An 18,562-nucleotide genomic window follows, 5' to 3' on the forward strand; every position below is an offset into this window, starting at 1 on the left:
GCAAAAACAGCTAATATTCTGGGAGGTATTAACAGGCCTCTCATATTTAAGACACGGGAAGTAATTGTCCCACTCTAGTCAGCATTTGTGAGGCCTTAGTTAGGAGTATTATGTCCAGTTCTGGGTGCCACGTTTTGGGAAAGATGTGGACAAATTGGAGAGAGTCCAGCAGAGAGCAACCAAAATGATAAAGGGTTTAGAAAATGTGACCTACCAGGAAAGGTTTAAAAAAGGGCATGTTTAGTCTTGAGAAAAGACAACTGAGGGGGGACTTGAAAACAGTCTTCAAATATGTTAAGGGCTGTTAAAAAGAGAACAGTGATCAATTGTTCTCCACATCCATTGAAGGTCAGACAAGAAGTAATCAGCTTAATCTGCAGCATGGGAGGTTTATCTTAGATATTAGGAAAATCTTTCTAACCATTAAGATAGTTAAGCACTGGAATAGACTTCCAAAGGAGATTGTGGAATCCCTGTCACTGAAGGTTTTAAAGAAATGGTGAGACAAACACCTGTCAGGGATGGTCAAAGTTTACTTGGTCTTGCCTCAGTACAGGGAGCTGGACTAGATGACCTCTCAAGATCCCTTCTAGCCCTACACCTCTGATTCTATGCCACATAGAATGGAATTTTCTCAGACCCCTCACCCTTTGGCTGTTCCCCCCACCTCAGATTTCCAGTAGAGCCCTAAAATGTGTGTTCATCTGCCGGGGCAAAGGGGACTGTGAAACTGACAGACTGGTCAACTTGTGTATGACCCATAACAACAGGAGGCACTGAAATGGTAAATAGGGCCATTTGTCATAGCTAGTCATCAACGCCATGTTAAGTAGACTCAAATCTTTAACATGTTTGCCTGTATGGTTAGAGAATCATGAGTAGATGCTAGGTGTACTTGTCTGTGTTTACCAATATCTTGTTAGAAAATTTAACAATGTGATCTAATTAGTTCATGGATGAAAAATATCCAGTTCCTGTTTTTTGATGATTCATTACTGTATTCTACTGATTCAAAAGATGTAAGATTACTGTAGGAACTAATATTATTATTTACATTGACTTCAGCTTAATTATCTGATATAATGAATTGTCTTAGTAATTTGAATGGCAATTGCTTAAAGTATCGTCTAAGAAAGGACTCACTGAATAAAGATCAAACAGTTGGCTCGCATTCATCAAAGCTTCACGGTGGGATTACCTGTCAGTACCCCGCTTGCTTCAACTATAAAGGCAGCTTTAGACCTGATCCTTTTTCTCTCAAGCCTGCTTCAACTTTGAAGGGAAGGTCTAAGCCACAGGACTGAGGTCTCCAGGTTTACTCTGGATTTACCCTGGAATTCTCATGGAAGAATCTGAACAAACTCTACATCTGAACAGCCTATTGGACTATAACCTTCAAAATTGATTCAGCAGCCTCACCAGCTCTGCTATGAAACTGACCTAAGGGCTTTACACACATTTGTATATATATTCATCTCTTACCATATATAACTCTTTTCTTTTATTAATAAATCTTAGATTTAAGGATTGGCTGTAAGCGTGTACTTGGGGTGAGAGCTGAAATATTAATTGACTTGGTGGGCAGCATGTCCGATCTTTTGAGATTGGTAGAACTTTAAGTATAGTGAATAAGGTTTTCAATAATCCCTCACTATATTAGACCTGGCTGTCTGGATGGGAGCCAAAGGCTGGATTGTTTAAAGGGGACTGTGTCTGGCTTCTTGTTAAACCAGTGTTGTACTGCAGAAGCTCTTTTATTACTGGCTTAGTGAATCTAATTATAGAATAAACCACCAGTCTGGGGGATTGTCGGCCCTATTTCTTGCAGTCTGCCATGAGTGTGGCATTCTCAGTGTGGCCCCTTCAGGCACAATGGTCAGAGGGACCCTAGCTAATTCTCTCTCCATCATAGCCCTCTGTTCCATATCTGATTTCATGAGCTCCCCTCTATCCCAGACAACAGTGAATAGCACACGGACCTTAACACTCACTATTTGCTGCCTTAGGATGGCATTGCATTAGAGAGCTAACATGCAGACCTCCTACAGGGTGGAAAGCAGCACATGGTTCAGACACAGACATCCCACAGAGATGAATTTATTAAAGGGAGATCTATCCTAATAAAGAAGACAGGAAAGAAGCTGGTAAAATACAGGTAGGAGCTAGTGAAATTAAGAGATTCCCATTTAAACATAACACACAAAGGCAAACAACTCAGATTCACAGTTTCTAAGCCCAGAAGGGACAGGTATGATCATTTAGTTTGACCTCTGGTAATGGCACATGTCACACAACTTCCTCAAAATAATTCCTAGAGTACATCTTTTAGAAAGACATCCAATTTTGACTTAAAAATTCTCATTGATGAAGAATCTACCATGCCCCTTGGTAAATGGTTCCAAATGGTTAATTACTCTCACTATTAACATTTTACACTTTATTTCTAGTCTGAATATTGATAAACTGAATATTGTCAAAATATGTAATTGTGTACATACATGTGTTGGAAGTCTAAATACTAAGATGGGCTAACTAGAGTGCCTAGCATTAAATGAGGTTTTGATATAATAGGCATCATGGAAACTTGGTGGAATGAGGATAGTCAACGGGACACAGTAATACCAAAAAAAGAAAAGGAGTACTTGTGGCACCTTAGAGACTAACAAATTTATTTGAGCGTAAGCTTTCGTGAGCTACATGAAGTGAGCTGTAGCTCACGAAAGCTTATGCTCAAATAAATTCCTTAGTCTCTAAGGTGCCACAAGTACTCCTTTTCTTTTTGCGGATACAGACTAACATGGCTGCTACTCTGAAACCAGTAATACCGAAGTACAAAGTATATAGGAATGACAGAGTAGGTTGTGTTGGTGGAGGAATGGCTCTATATAGAAAGAAAGAAAGCACAGAGTTAAATGAAGTAAAAATCTGAAATGAATCAAGCTGTACCAATCACTATAGAATCACTATAGAAATTCCATGCTTGAACAATAGCAATAGGAATAGACTATCAACCACCTGACCCTGGCAACAATGCTTGGGGAAATTTGAGAGGCTACAAAGGTAGAACACACAGTAATAATGGGGGATTTCAATTATCCTCATACTGAGTGGATATATGTCCCTGAGGAAGGGATGCAGATAGAAAATTTCTAGACACCATAAATGACTGCTTTTTAGAACAGCTTTTCCTGGACCCCACAAGGGGAGAGCCAATTTTTTGATTTTGTCCTAAGCAGAGCACAGGATCTGGTCCAAGAGGTGAACACTCAGAAACTGCAACCATAACATAATTAAATTTAACAACCTTGTGGGGGAAAATGCCAAAGAAACCCACTAGAGTAGCATTTAACTTCAAAAAGGGGAACTACACAAAAATGAGGAAGCTAGTTAAACAAATTAAAAGGAACAGTCACATGGGTGAAATGCTTGCAAACAGCACAGAGACAGTTTAAAAACTCCATAATAGAGCCTCCAACTAAATATATACCCCAAATTAAAAAAGAAAACAAGTGTAAAAAATGCAACCATTGCTAAACAGAGTAAAAGAGGCAAAAGGCATCCTTTAAAAATAGGAAGTCAGATCCTAGTAGGGAAAATAGAAAGGCTGGCAATTCAAGTATAATAAGGCAGGGCAAGAAAGAATTTGAAGAGCAACTAACAAAAGACAGAAAAACTAACCGCACGTTTTCTTAAATACACCAGAAGCAGGAAGGCTGCCAAACAATCAGTGGAGTCACTGGACAATGGAAGTATTAAAAGAACACTCAAGGGGGAAAAGGGCCATTGCAGAGAAGCTAAGTGAATTCTTTGCATTGGTCTTCGTTGTAGAGGACATGTGGGAAATCCCTGCACCCAAGCCATTCTTTAAGTGACGAGTCTAAGGAACTATCCCAGAGTGAGGTGTCAACAGAGGAGGTGGGAACAAATTGTTTAATTTAACAGTAATAAGTCACCAGGACCAGATAGTGTTCTGCAAGAACTCAAATATGAAACTGCAGAACAACTAACTGTGGTTTGTGACCTATTGCTTAAAACAACCTCTATACCAGATGTCTGGAAGGTAGATAATGTAACGTCGATATTTTTAAAAACACTCCTGGCAATTATAGGCTAGTAAGCCTAACTTCAGTATCAAGCAAATTGGTTGAAACTATAGCTAAGAACAAAATTATCAGACACACAGAAAAACACGATATGTTGGGGAAGAGTCAATGTGGCTTTTATAATGGGAAATCATGCCTCACCAATCTATTAGAATGATTTGAGGGTTTCAACAAATATGTGGACAAGGGTGATCCAATGGATATGGTGTTCTTGGACTTTCAGAAAGCCTTTAACAAGGTCCCTCACCAAAGGCTCTTAAACCAAGTAAGCAGTCCTGGGATAAGAGGGAAGGTCCCCTCATGGATCAGTAACTATTTAAAAAGATAGGAAACAAAGGGTAAGAATAAATCGTCAGTTTTCACAATGAAAAGAGGTAAATAGCAGGGTCCCCCACAGATCAGTACTGGAACCTGAGTTATTCAATATATTCATAAATAATCTGGAAAAGGGGTGAACGATGAGATGGCAAAATTTGCAGACGATATTAAATTACTCAAATTAATTAAGTCCAAAGCTGACTGTGAAGAGTTACAAAGGGATCTCACTAAACGGGGTGACTGGGCAACAAAATGGCAGATTAAATTCAATGTTGATAAATGCAAAGTAATGTGCATTTGAAAAAATAATCCTAACTATACATACACAATGATGAGGTCTAAATTAGCTGTTACCATTCAAGAAAGAGATCTTGGAGTCATTGTGGATAGTTCTCTGAAAACACTGTTTAATGTGCAGCAGCAGTCAAAAAAGCTAATAGAGTATAAGCAACCATTAGGAAAGGGATAGATAATAAGACAGAAAATATAATAATGCCATTATATAAATCCATGTTATACCCACCCCTTGAATAGTGCATGCAGCTCCAGTTGCCCCATCTTAAAAAAAATATTAGAATTGGAAAAGGTACAGAGAAGGGCAACAAAATGATAAGAGGTATGGCACAGCTTCCATATGAGAAGAGATTAAAAAAGACTCTTACAAAAGAGGTGACTCAGTGAGAATATGATAGAGGTCTATAAAATCACAAATGGAGAAAGTAAATGGGAAAGTGTTATTTACCCCTTCAATAACACAAGAACTAGGGGTCACTCAATTAAAATAAAAGACAGCAGGTTTAAAACAAACAAAAGGAAGTACTTTTTCACATAATGCACAGTTAACCTTTGGAACTTGTTTCCAGAGGATGCTGTGAAGGCCAAAACTATAAAAGCACTCAACAAAGAATTAGATAAGTTCCTGGAGGATAGGTCCATCAATGCTATTAGCCAAGATGGTCAGGGACGCAATCCAATACTCGAGGTGTCCATAAACCTCTGACTGCCAATAGCTGGGACTGGATGACAAGGGATTTGAAACTGCCCTGTTCTGACCTCTGTTGGAAGACAGGATACTGGGCTAGATGGACCACTGATCTGACCTAGTGTGGCCACTCTACTATTCGAGACAGTAAAAAACATCCCAGGCTGGAGAATGTCTGGAATCTCCCTGCTCTGTCAGTTCGGATTTCTGAATGTGGTCAGCATTAAATATTTTTAGAAAGCACATAGATGCCAGGTTACCAGACATATTTCTGGTACTGCAAAAGGGTGTTCATCAATGCAGAGGTACTGGACATGCTAGGTAAGTGATACTGAACCAAAACTTTTTTGACCAAATTAAGAAAAAAAAATCTCATTTATCAAGGACTTGAGTTCCAGGTTTCTTTTATTTTTCATTCCAGGGAAAAGACTTCTCTCCCCAAGTTTACAGCCTCCATAGTGAAAGTTCCATGTGATGATTTTACTCTGCAAAAAATGGCTGAATGGAGTCTCTTTTTGAGCTCCATCATACTTTCTCCCATCTCAGCCAGGCGGGTCACTGCAAAGCAAGATGATGTGCTCTATACTTGCTTGGAGAGCAGTGACTGAGCATGGGAATCAAATTATATTCTTGCCCCTTCAATTACCAGACTTAATTACTATCTACCTCAGTCTAATCCCCTGGGTTTCTTTTTCCTTTCCTTTCTTTACTTATTCTGTCTACCCATCTCTCGAATCTCTGCTCCCTCACTTCATCACACACACTCAACTGCACAATCTTCCTTCCATCCCATCTTGCGTGCATGCGCGCGCACACACACACACTCCCCATCTCACTTGGGGATGAGTCACTTAAGTCATTCACAATACTGGCCCCACTTCCTAAAATTAACAGTATAAACAGATGTCAGTCAATTAGAGTGTCTCAAACACCATGCTATTTCCCACGGGCTTTGTTTCCCCAGGATCCATCATGTCAGTGCGCCTGTGAAAGAGATCACCGTCCCTAATTTAGGTGGTAAAAGAGTTTATTCTATATCTCTTTAAGTTTCATTTCCTCAATTCACTGACATGTACCACTCATTAGTCCATCAGGCACAGATCTTCAATCACACCGGTAGAAGCTCAAAGCAAGCAAAGCTATTGGTCTCAGACATGATAAATAATCTTGCTTCCTGAGGCTAATCAAGTTCTGAAAACAAAGATAATTTAGAAATTCACGTGGCTGATAGAGTGATTACATTCTATCTCCCCAAACAATATAATACTGTAAGCAAATTTTGCCCAATGTATCTACTGAGCAAAATTTGGAAGAGAAGTTACACCAGGCTGTAACAATGAGATTATAATCTCCATTCTCATGAGATAAACCAATGTGTCACCACAGTAATTCTGTTGCAATTGCTAGATCCAGTATCGCAGGGTAGCTGGACAAGGGAAACAAGTAAACAACACACAACAACAAAACACATTTCCTGCAGAAAATCATACTATCCATGCTAAATGACAATCTCAGTTTTTGAACCTCTGGGGTCCCCGGAATTCCTTTTCCCCTAAACAAACCATTAGAGGATTATAATCTGTTGTAGAAAAGTTTTGCATAGCTTTACTGAACATTCTATAGCTCTCTGTGCCATAGTAATTTCCTAATCAGCTGAGCGGACAAAGGGCCATAGTAATCTCATGGTCATATTCTATTTTGCCACTGCAAAGACTGTTGGACAGGACAGAGGAAATAAAGTCCACAGCCATCAAATCCTGTGAATACTCGGGATCTATTGAGAAAGGAAGTTCTGACCTTATGGAGGGTCTTCCTCTACTATTCAGGTATTTATATGGGCCCTGTTATTTTGGAATCAGAGCACCTCCTTCATGAATCTCTCTTCAACAAAGACAGCCTGGAGATATGCTGCCATTGTCCAGCTGCTCAGAAAGTGTTGTGCATTCAATATCTGGAAAAAAAAATCATACTCTTTTAAGGTGTCACAAGTGGGGCAACCAAAAACTGAGATACTTTAACTAGTTACTTTTGAAAATTTAGGCCAAAGTTCTCACTCATTGACGTCAATGGGAGCTTTGCTTGAGTAAGAGCTTTGGCCCATTGGTTTTAAAACTGAAACAAGCCTAGGCTATTAGGCAGCAATGATTTTATGATGCCAGTTGTGATACTACATTGGCAAACATCTGGAATTTATTCTCCTTTTCTGCAAAACAATTTTAATGAAAAATTGTCAGATTTTCTGGAGATGCAAATTATTTTCCACACCTTTTCCAAGTACTCTTGTTTCCATATTAAAATAAATACTTTGCACTTCTAGAGAGTCTGTCCCCCTCAAGGATCTCAAGCTATTTTTTCAGGGTACAGCCCAATATCTGTAACGAGGCACTGAAGCACAGAAAGGCTGAGGGAAAGAATCCTCAGTTCCAACGTGTGGTTCAGGACCTTTACCATGTGGAAAGTGGAGTAATGGACACACAATGAGGAGTTAGTTTGGTAGGAAAATTTACTGTTCATACCCACGTCTGCCCCTGCTGTTGTGGTGCAGCCAGACACTCCATGGCATGCAGGGTGCACAGAGCCCCAGGCATAGGATGTCTACTGTCTGGCCCACTAGCATAAGCAGATATAAACGCAGCATTTCTGATGTGATGTTAGGTGGGTGAACAAACAAGTATTTGCCCCAAGAACTTAATTTGTTTATACATTCCTTTGAAAGGCTCCCAAATAGGAGTTGTGAGTGAATATCTGAAGGCAGAATTTGGCCCTATGTTAGTAACTGGTTTAATCAGAATTATTGGTTACATTGAACAATGCTCTCATGAAAGCTTTTTCCTTTTTTGGCTTTACTGTTAAACAGTTTTAGGAATAGTCTTGTCTAATAAAAATTTTGCTGAGAAAGAGTTTCAACTTTTGACTTTACAAATCATAATTGTATTTACAGGTTCATCATAAATGACAACTAAAATAGGTTCACTCTACCTTTTATGATTATTCCCATGTTCTGTTTTATAGGTATGCCTTTTCTTATTTAAAAGATTTTCTTCTGATCCTTGTCTTTGATGGAAGAGTGTGTTACAAAATGTTTGCTGGCATCTTTCTTGAGTCCAAATACATTCTAAATTCAAAGCTTCTGTGATTCAAAACACAATATTTGATCATAAAAAACTTTGGAATTAAGATTATTTCATGTCATTTTGTAAATGCTTTTTTAAAATCAAGATTAAAACCATAATGAAAAATATATCCACTACCATTTACTAAAGTAGAAACAAAATTCAATTTGAGTCCATAACTTGAAGTTCCTGAAGTGAAGAACAGTGACTCTTTCAAGGTGATACAGAAAAGGAACAACAATGTGTTTGTGCCCTTGTTTATTTTTTTATTTATTTTTATTTTATTTTGCTTCTTTATGATGTATAAAAAAGGCGGAAGAGGACTTGAAAAATATTAAGGTATTTATTATTTTTGTTGTCTTTAATTTCAGAAATTCAGTTCTTGTCAATCCCTTTCCCCACCCCTGGAAAACTCTAAATTTACCATACCATTCCTTTGTATTGGTATAACTGCTTCAATGCCATGGGGGATTGCACCAATTTAAATTATTTTCTCTACCAATTTAGTTAAATTGGTGCAAGCCCCATTATGGTCAACATAAGAAATAGTATTATGATGACACTAGAGATAACACCATGCCAGTGAAACCTGATAAACTGAGAAGGGAAATTATTTTGATTTAGAACTCCTTAAAACATTTGGGTTTTGTTTGGTTTTACCACCTATTTATCTCAAAACATCAGATTAAACAATTGGCAGAAAAGCTGTCTTTGTTAAAATGTTCTGCCCTCCTTAACCCATTCATTTATGGATGGATAAAGCTCCTAATACTCATCTAAGACTTCTCACTAATGTTGCTAGGAAAACCAGGGAGCACCACAATTTACATTCCCAATATTTCCAAGGGAAAGGAGAAGCAGAAAAAAAGCCCTCTTTTTTCTTGTTGTAAGTCATCTTTAAAAAAAAAGGTGTTTACTGTAAGCTATCATCATAAACTATATACCTATCAGCTATTAGTAAGTATATACTATATATACTATACAGCTATAAGTAAACAACAGTTGGTAAAATCCTGAAAACCTTACTGAGTGAAAACTTTCACTACGTGAGAGTTTGATTGAACAAACTGAGTTGGGACATCTCCCAACACCAGTTTTAGTTTTATTGTTCCTTTCATTCAAAGATCTCAAAGCACTTTGCAAATGTTAAACATTGAAACCACCCATATTACATATTATCGCTGTTTTTCAGATGGCAAATTGAGGCACAAAGAAATAAAGGCCTACATTTTCAAAAGTGGTCTCTGATTTTGGAAATGTCAAACACCTAGCAACTGATTTTGAGAGATAGGGAGCAACTACAACTCCAGAAAAAAAACTCCAGTCACTGGGAACTGCGAGTGCTCACTTAGAACCTTTGAAAGTCATGTCCTAGTGAATTAAGTTGAGCAACCAAAAACTAAGTTACCCCAAATCAGTAGAAACTTCAGGAAAAAAACAGGCATAAATTGACTTGCGTTAGGCCACTGTTAATTAGTGCTGAGGGGAAGATAAAAACCAGATCCCATTTTTCTCATCCCTTTGCTCCACCCATTAGACAACCTTCCTCCCAATCTTCTCTTTTCTTTTTGACTTTTTTCCCCAAAGGATCAACTGGAATGAACTGGAATTTCAGCTGAACAATTACAGTCTAATAAAGTTATAAGCAACCAAAAATTAGGTCTTATAAAGGGAAGTGTAGGGCAACCTTAATAGGTGGTCCTACCAACCCTACCCATAATATATAAAAACACCTCTTTTTATCCCATCTGATTATAATTGCCACACATTACAGAGTAGCTAGATCTCCATGCACGAAAGACATTTATTAATTGTGTTGGGGAAAAAATCTCAAACACATTCAACACAATTTTTTTTAAAAAAGGTTTCCTAAATAGAACAATGTTTGTTTTAGTTGCCATGGCATTTAATGGCAACATGCAAATTCATTTTAAAGAGTTTTTGGCTCTAGTGTGTTTTCTGTTTTTCTCTTGAACAGAAAAGCTTACTTTATAATATAAAAAGGATAAAGTAACTCACTGAATATACTATTTTTTTTTATTGCAGGAAATATTTTAATTTAAAAGCTAGCTCTGACTATAAAGTTTCCTCCAAATTCTTTGTAGTCAATTAATTCAAAGAAAAATTACTTCAAACCTCGATTAGAGAAGCCAGAAACATATTGGGTTAATAAACAAAAGACTGGGACACTAAAATTCTTACCATATCAAGTCAGTTTTGCATTTGCTAAATCTGAGTAGCACTGCATTCTTCCATTGCCAGCACTGAGAACAAGAGTACTTTGTATTCTAGGTGTGCATGGCAACACTTTTGTGTTGAGATGAGCCAAAAAAGAAGTAGCAATTAAGAAGCTCATTTTAAATTACAACTGACAACTTTAATGGAAAAGTGTGCTGTACGGTCTCATGAATATTCAAAGACAATACACACCTTTGCATAACGTAACTGGTTTAAGTATTAAGGATTACATTTTCGCCTTCATTTTTGCAACAGGGAGGCATCAAGAATTTGAGTGAAAGTATCCTAAACAATCTCACTGGGATGACTTTAGAGCAAGGGTGGGCAAATTAAGGCCCGTGGGCCACATCCAACCTGCCAGCCTATTTAACCCAGCCCTCGAGCTCCCACTGGGGAGCAGAATCTGGGGTCTCCCAGCCAATGGGAGCTGCAGGGGCAGCGCCTGGGAACTGGGCAATGTGTAGAGTCCCCTGCCTGCCTCTAAATGTAGGAGCCAGAGCAGGAACATGCCGCTGCTTCCTGGAGCTGCTTCAGGTAAGCGCCACCTGGAGCCTGCACCCCTGACCCCCTCTTGTGCCCAACCCCCTGCCCCAGCCCTGATTCCCCCCCCGCCCTCTGAACCCCTTGATCCCAACCTGGAGCTCCCTCCTGAACCCCAAACCCTCATCCCCAGCCCCACCGCAGAGCCTGCACCCCCAGCCAGAACCCTCACCCCCCCCCCACCCATGCCCCTGCCTCTGCCCTGATCCGCCTCCCGCAAGTTTGCCCACCCCTGCTTTAGAGGGCCAAAGTCATCCCTCATTTATACTCACACAGCCTCACCAAACCAAATTCACCAAAGGCATCAGCTGTTGCAAAACTATTTGTAGTCAATACAATTGTGTACACTCACACCAGCAACAACTTTGTCTCAGTTACTTCAGTGAGGCTACATGGATGTAACTGAGGGCAGAATTTGGTTCATAAGGTTTTAATATTTCTTAGGTAGCGAATGGAAGGTTTGTATTTTCAAAGTGGTAGTGAAGGTGTTATGCAAAGGTGTTGTCACAAATTGTTGAATTGTCTTTACAAATGTCTGTGCAATGCTTTTAAAATTCAGCCATTATCATAAATGTTTCAGAGCACAAATGCCACAGGAAACACTAGAATTGTGTGTTGTAGGGCCTGGGGAGAACAGTTCAGTGCTAATATGTTCAGAGTTTGGCTGTTTTCTCCACTGTGCTCAATCTACAACTATTCTGGGAGGGTTTAAAATAGCTGACCCATTAAAGAATTTCAGAATATGCAAAAATATTAGTTACAACATATAATTTAAACTATTTAAAAAAAAAACAAAAAACCTTTTGCTACCATGGATTTAAGACTCTTGATAGGATACTTGTTTCAAGTAGAAATGGTCCTTGCAAGCACTTAGGGTTAAATTTATCATACTCACTCACTCTTTCAGGCAGAACATTTAGCAGCTATTTATTTAATGAGACAGGACAGATTGGTAATCATACAATGATTTTGTTCAGTTGCACTAGAAAAATGGCATCTGGCTGCTTCCTGGCAAATTCTCAACACAATCCTGCATTCCTCACGTACCCCAATCTCAATAGGTATTTGACTGCAAATCAGCAGACATTTTCAATGCAGAAGTGCAGAATTAATTAATATTAAGGGACAAATTAATAGGAGCTGTACTTGGACAACTAATGGCAGAATTTGGCTCTGGACCACTAGTTACTTGAGTCAAAGTCTTCCTCATCCGGCCCAATTAAATTAACTAGTTCCTTACCACATCTAGCTCAGACTTCAAGGGCCAAATTCTGTCCTTTAATGAATATAAGCCAGTCCCACTGGCTGCAACAGAAGCCATTCATGCGAGTGCATATGAAAGCTGAAACTGTCTTCAAATAATTTTGTTTTACTAGTGCTCCATAATAATCTATCACAGTTGTAGTCTTAGCAACAGATTTGTCCATCCTATAATTAATTTACTTACAGTAAGTAAAAAAACAACAGCTCCTCTACCTTTTTATAAGAGAGAAGCTACTTTATAACTGCTAAGAAATAGCCTATATGCTTAAGAAAACAAAAAGAAGATGTTAAAACTCCAGCTGACGCCACTGGGTGTTGTTTGTACAATAATTTTAGGATCAGACCCCAAATGAAACATCGCCATAGCCCAGCCCAAGAAATGAGCAAAAGTAAGGTTGAAAAGCAATAAAAATATAAAATAAACTGATACTTCCATTACCTAACAATGGAGTCTGAAGTCTGGAACTGTCATGGTCAGGATAATGCCCAGTATTGTAGGTGAAGAGGGGATAAAGAAATGGCAATGGGCTTTTGGACTGAACACAGTCAGCAGGACCCTCCTGTTATAAGAGAAAAAAATATCTTAATAGTAAACCTGAAGGTTTTTCAAAAAGTAGGATTTGGAGGCTCTCAAAATGATCAAGCAACATCCATCACTCTCTCCAAAAGTAAGATAATAATATGTATTGTACCTATTTAAAAACATACTGAAAAAGATCATGCTCTATGCAGTGTGGTTGTAGCCATGGCAGCCTCAGAATATTAGAAAGGCAAGGTGGGTGAGGTAATATCTTTTATTGGACCAACCTCTGTTGGTGAGGAGAGAGAAGCTTTTGAGCCACCCAGAGCTCAAAAAGAAAAGGAGGACTTGTGGCACCTTAGAGACTAACAAATTTATTTGAGCATAAGCTTTCGTGAGCTACAGCTCACTTCTTCGGGTGCATTCAGTGGAAAATACAGTGGGGAGATTTATATACATAGAGAACATGAAACCATACACACTGTAACGAGAGTGATCACTTAAGGTGAGCTATTACCAGCAGGAGAGCGGGGGGGGGGAACCTTTTGTAGTGATAATCAAGGTGGGCCATTTCCAGCGGTTGACAAGAATGTCTGAGGAACAGTGCTGGGGGCGGGGGGGGGGGGGGGAATAAACATGGGGAAATAGTTTTACTTTATGTAATGACCCATCCACTCCCAGTCTTTTTTCAAGCCTAAGTTAATTGTATCCAGTTTGCAAATTAATTCCAATTCAGCAGTCTCTCGTTGGAGTCTGTTTTTGAAGTTTTTTTGTTGAAGAATTGCAACTTTTAGGTCTGTAATCGAGTGACCAAAGAGATTGAAGTGTTCTCCGACTGGTTTTTGAATGTTATAATTCTTGACGTCTGATTTGTGTCCATTTATTCTTTTACAGAGAAACTGTCCAGTTTGACCAATGTACATGGCAGAGGGCATTGCTGGCACATGATGGCATATATCACATTGGTAGATAAATGGACACTGTTCCTCAGAAGTTCTTGTCAACTGCTGGAAATGGCCCACCTTGATTATCACTACAAAAGGTTTCCAAACCCCCTCCCCTTTTCTTATCACCATTATTATAACTTGCCTAGGGTGAACTCACTAGAAAGTTATCAGTGGAAACTTTCATAACCCAGGTATTTCTCACACATTTCCAGGGAGTTTACATTGCTTTTCAAAAGAGAACAAATTAGAAACTAATGTATAAAGCAAATTGGGAACCGAACATAATGAATGTTTCTACATTAGAAAAAATAAGTGTAGGGAAGAAGAAATGCATGGCTAATTCTTATGGAAAGCATAAGATCAAGACATAAGCAAAACTAGATATTCGTAACCACTGTGTAGAGGTTTTTCAGGATTTTTTTTTTAAGTCATATTTACAAAGTACCCTTCTTAGGCCTGGTCTACACTACAAAGTTAGGTTGACGTAAGCCACCTTGCATCAACATAGATGTGCACGTGCCTACACCTAAAATTGTCTCCCACTGGTGTAAGCACCCCGTTGCAGCAAGGCAGCAACATCAACTCCGTGAATGGCATTGAGCCACGTTCGACATACTAATGGCAACACTATATGAGTGTACAGACTGCATTACTCATGTCAACCCTAACAGTCCTCCAGCAGCTGTCCCACAATGCCTGACACTGACTGCTCTGGTCACATTTGCGAATTCCAATTCCCAGGGTCATGGAGACTGGACCCCATGGATTTTTAAAATATCTTTTTCTGATTGCACAGCTTGGTGAGCACACTTAGCAGCTCTCCACTGTTGTGTGCAACTGCCCAACCAATCTTGCTGGCAACATGCTTCAGACACACTCTGGCGTGGAGTAGACAGGAGATCTTAGATCTCCTAGGCTTGTGGGGAGAAGAGGCTGTGCAGGCACAGCTATAGATCAGCTGCAGAAACGTGGACATTTATAAGCAGATTGCACAGAAGAAGCGAGAGAAGAGGTATGACAGGAATCAGCAGCAGTGCCACATGAAAGTGAAGGAATTGTGGCAGGCCTACCAGAAGGCCACAGAAGTCAACAGTCGATGTGGTGCCAAGTCACAGACTTGCCGCTTTTACAAAAAGAGCGGCATGCCCTACTTTGCAGAGACACCACCCCCACCCCACATACCCCGGGTACACTGCTTTTCACTCCCCTGTTGCATTAGGCAGGGGACACGGAACAGATTGTTTATGTACAAAGGGACATCCCTTTGAGGTACTCTGCAATCCTTTCCTGAAGATTTCTATTGATGGCAGCCTTATTTCTTCCTACATGGTAGGATACTTTCCCATGGCAGCCCGTGATGACTTCAGCAGGCACCAGTGCAGTAAACAGAGTGGTGGCATATGGACCAGGTGGCTTTGGAACACCAGCAGCAGCTGTGCTCTGTGTCTGTGTTACCATCAGGAGCGAGATATCAGCTAAAATCACCAACGCTCATGGAAAATGGTGCCGATCTTCAGTGCCATGGCCCTGTATTCACAGTTTTACGCAACTGAGCAATTCCCTCCTCATTTTCCTCATTTCTGGTGGGTTGTATTCACTGTGGCTGGTGCTGAGAGTGGTGCCGTGCACTAGCACTCTGAAGCAGTTGTCAATAGTCACGTCTTGTTTAAAACTTCAAGGGGGCAAGGACAGGGAGTTCTGAACCTTAAAAAGAAAAAGGAGTGCTTGTGGCACCTTAGAGACTAACCAATTTTTTTGAGCATAAGCTTTCCTGAGCTACAGCTCACTTCATCAGATGCATCCGATGAAGTGAGCTGTAGCTCACGAAAGCTTATGCTCAAATAAATTTGTTAGTCTCTAAGGTGCCACAAGCACTCCTTTTCTTTTTGTGAATACAGACTAACACGGCTGCTACTCTGAAAACTGAACCTTAACGTTTGCTTTCTGTTATGACTACACTGACAATGGTACCTCTGTGTATTCTATCTGTAGCTGCTGCTGTTGCAGCTTTGAGGGGTTCCCCCTCCACACATGTGGAAGTCAGATAAGGAGAAAAAAAGAAGAGGACTCGGGATGACATGTTCCATGAGATCCTGCAAACCAATGCTGCATCAGACTGCAAGCAGAGGGCCTGGAGGGTGAATATTTCCAACTGTTTGGAGAAGGAAAGAGCTGACAGGAAAAAGCCTCAGGAGTCCCAGCAGGAAAAGGAGAGGGAGATGCCCCAGGACAAAATGGGGCTTCTCCAGCAACAAACACAGATCCTGTAGATTCCTGGCGTTCAACAATTCCTAGCCTTCCTTTGCAATCATGGAGAACTCCAGTATAGCACCTCCCCACACCCCGCCTCAATATTCCACATGGCACCAGGGACCGCTGCACTACTCCTGCCACTTCACAGCAGGAGACATTAAGGACAATCACAGCTTCAGATACAGTGACCTGAGGAAGCCACAGTTACTGTATGTGTAGCCAAAGTGGACATGTTAAGTTCTGTTCCATTAATTTATTAGAATTTTATGTATTTGCTTTTAAATTACACAGATATTTTGGACTGGTCTTGTTATTCAAAATTCTATTCATCTTTATTAGTTCCCAGCATACACTGCAGAATGCCTAGAGGTACTGAAAGCACGCACTTGTTATTGTACAGTGTGACAGAACTCAAACGGTCAGTGACAGCGTAATCATCATCATCAATGTACAACAAGCATCACACAATTAACAGGCACACTGACAGTGTTATATTCATAGATGTAAGCAAGCCCCATGCAGTTCCTAACAGACCTCAAAAGTGCATGGCCAGGGAGAGCACAGTCCAGCACAATGCACTACTGTGGCTTACTGTTAAAGGGACTTTCAAGGCATCCCTCAGCTGTATAGCTCCACACTGAGCTCTTCTAATAGCCCTTGTGTCTGGTTGTTCAAACTTGGCAGACAGCCGCTTCATGACTGCCCTCCACGCCGGCAGTAACATTTCCCAAGTTGTCTCACCAATATTATGCAGGACACGGCAGGCAGCTATAACCATTGGGATATTTTTCACACTGAGATCCAATCGTCTGAGTAAACACCATAGTCTCTTCAGTATACCAATAACACATTGAACTGTCATTCTGCCACCTGCTATGCTGGTAGTTGAATCTTTCCTTGGTGCTGTCAAGGGGGCTGGTCTACAGCTTGATGAGCCAGGGGAGCAAGAGGTAGGCTTGGATCCCCCAGGATCACCACTGGCATTTCAACATTGCCAATGGTAATCCACTGGTTGGGAAAGAAAGTCTCTGCTTGTAACTTTCTGAACAGTCCTGTGTTCTTAAATATGCACGTGTCATATACCTTCCCTGACCAGCCAAGATTGATATTAGTGAACCATCCCCAGTGATCTACCAATGCTTGCATAACAACAATAGAAAAGTAGCCCTATCTGCTGATGTACTCTGGGGCACAGTGGGCTGCTACCACAATAGGGATATACGTGCCATCTATTGCTCCACTGCAGTCCCCACTGCTGCAAATCCATCCACTATGTCCTGCCCATTGCCAAGAGCCATAATCCTGCACAGCAGAAGACTATCAATGGCTCTGCACACTGTAGGGTGATCAGATAGCAAGTGTAAAAAAATCAGGATGGGGGTGGGGAGGTAATAGGTGCCTATATAAGAAAAAGCCCTCAAAATTGGGACTGTCCCTATAAAAATCAGGATATCTGGTCACCCTAGCACACTTGCATGACAACAGCCCTCACAGTGGATTTTCCAGCTCCAAAGTGATTAGCCATGGACTGTTAGCAAGCCAGCATTGCAAGTTTACACAGTGTGATTGCCACTTGCTTCTCCATGGTCACTGCAGCTCTCATGCTGGTGTCCCGAGGCTGGAGGGTGGGGATGAACTCAGCACATAGATCCAGGAACATGGTCTTTTGCATCTGAACGTTCTGCAGTCACTGCTCATCATTCCAACCCCACATTACATTACAGTGCTTGTTTCTCAGGGCCCACCAGTCAGTGCTTGTTTCTCAGGCCCAGAAGCGGTGCTCCATTATCGGCAGCTGCTCTGTGAATGCCACCAACAACCTTGAATTGGTTTTTGCTATGTCCCACAGCAATTGGTCCTCCATGAATTTGTCATGTTCCCCGCCAATGAGGTTCTTCTTGCTGCTCTGCAAATACCAAAAGGGTTGTACGCCCCGTGCTTGCAACGCTTGTGACAATAACGCAGAGCTGTGCACATTCCAAGCTTCTGTCAGAGATTATGGACAGCGAGGAGGGCCATGCAGGTTCATGGGTTTTTTTTTGTTTTGTTGTTTTTTTTTAAAAAAAAAAGGTGTGAAAATTATGGGATATGAATGACATTACTGGATGGAGAAGTTGTATGATGGGAACTTGAGTCCTAGCTCCCAGTCACCCTTGCGTGATTCGTTTCTGTTCCACCTTGTATTGTCAAAAGTTGGCAAAAGATAATGAGCTGGATGGAGGTGAGTTGCACGCTGGGATAACTTCCCATAGTGCACCACAGCGTTTATTGAAAAAAGCACTCCT

General features: G+C 40.5%; 1 protein-coding gene across 9 annotated transcripts in view; it reads right to left on the reverse strand.

Annotated features, from left to right (window-relative positions):
- IRAG1 (inositol 1,4,5-triphosphate receptor associated 1) overlaps positions 1-18,562 on the reverse strand; it is a 161,096-nt gene that overhangs the window by 103,454 nt on the left and 39,080 nt on the right. For all 9 annotated transcript variants that reach the window (XM_043550135.1, XM_027819501.3, XM_037899811.2 and 6 more), the window contains exons 2-4: positions 12,997-13,117; positions 8,383-8,533; positions 7,201-7,354 (exon numbers count right to left, since the gene is read on the reverse strand). The gene's annotated coding sequence lies outside the window, so the exon portion shown is untranslated. The remainder of the gene's footprint in view (positions 1-7,200; positions 7,355-8,382; positions 8,534-12,996; positions 13,118-18,562) is intronic.

This window comes from Chelonia mydas, chromosome 6 (genome assembly GCF_015237465.2).
Source record: "Chelonia mydas isolate rCheMyd1 chromosome 6, rCheMyd1.pri.v2, whole genome shotgun sequence".
Classification (NCBI taxonomy): domain Eukaryota; kingdom Metazoa; phylum Chordata; order Testudines; family Cheloniidae; genus Chelonia; species Chelonia mydas.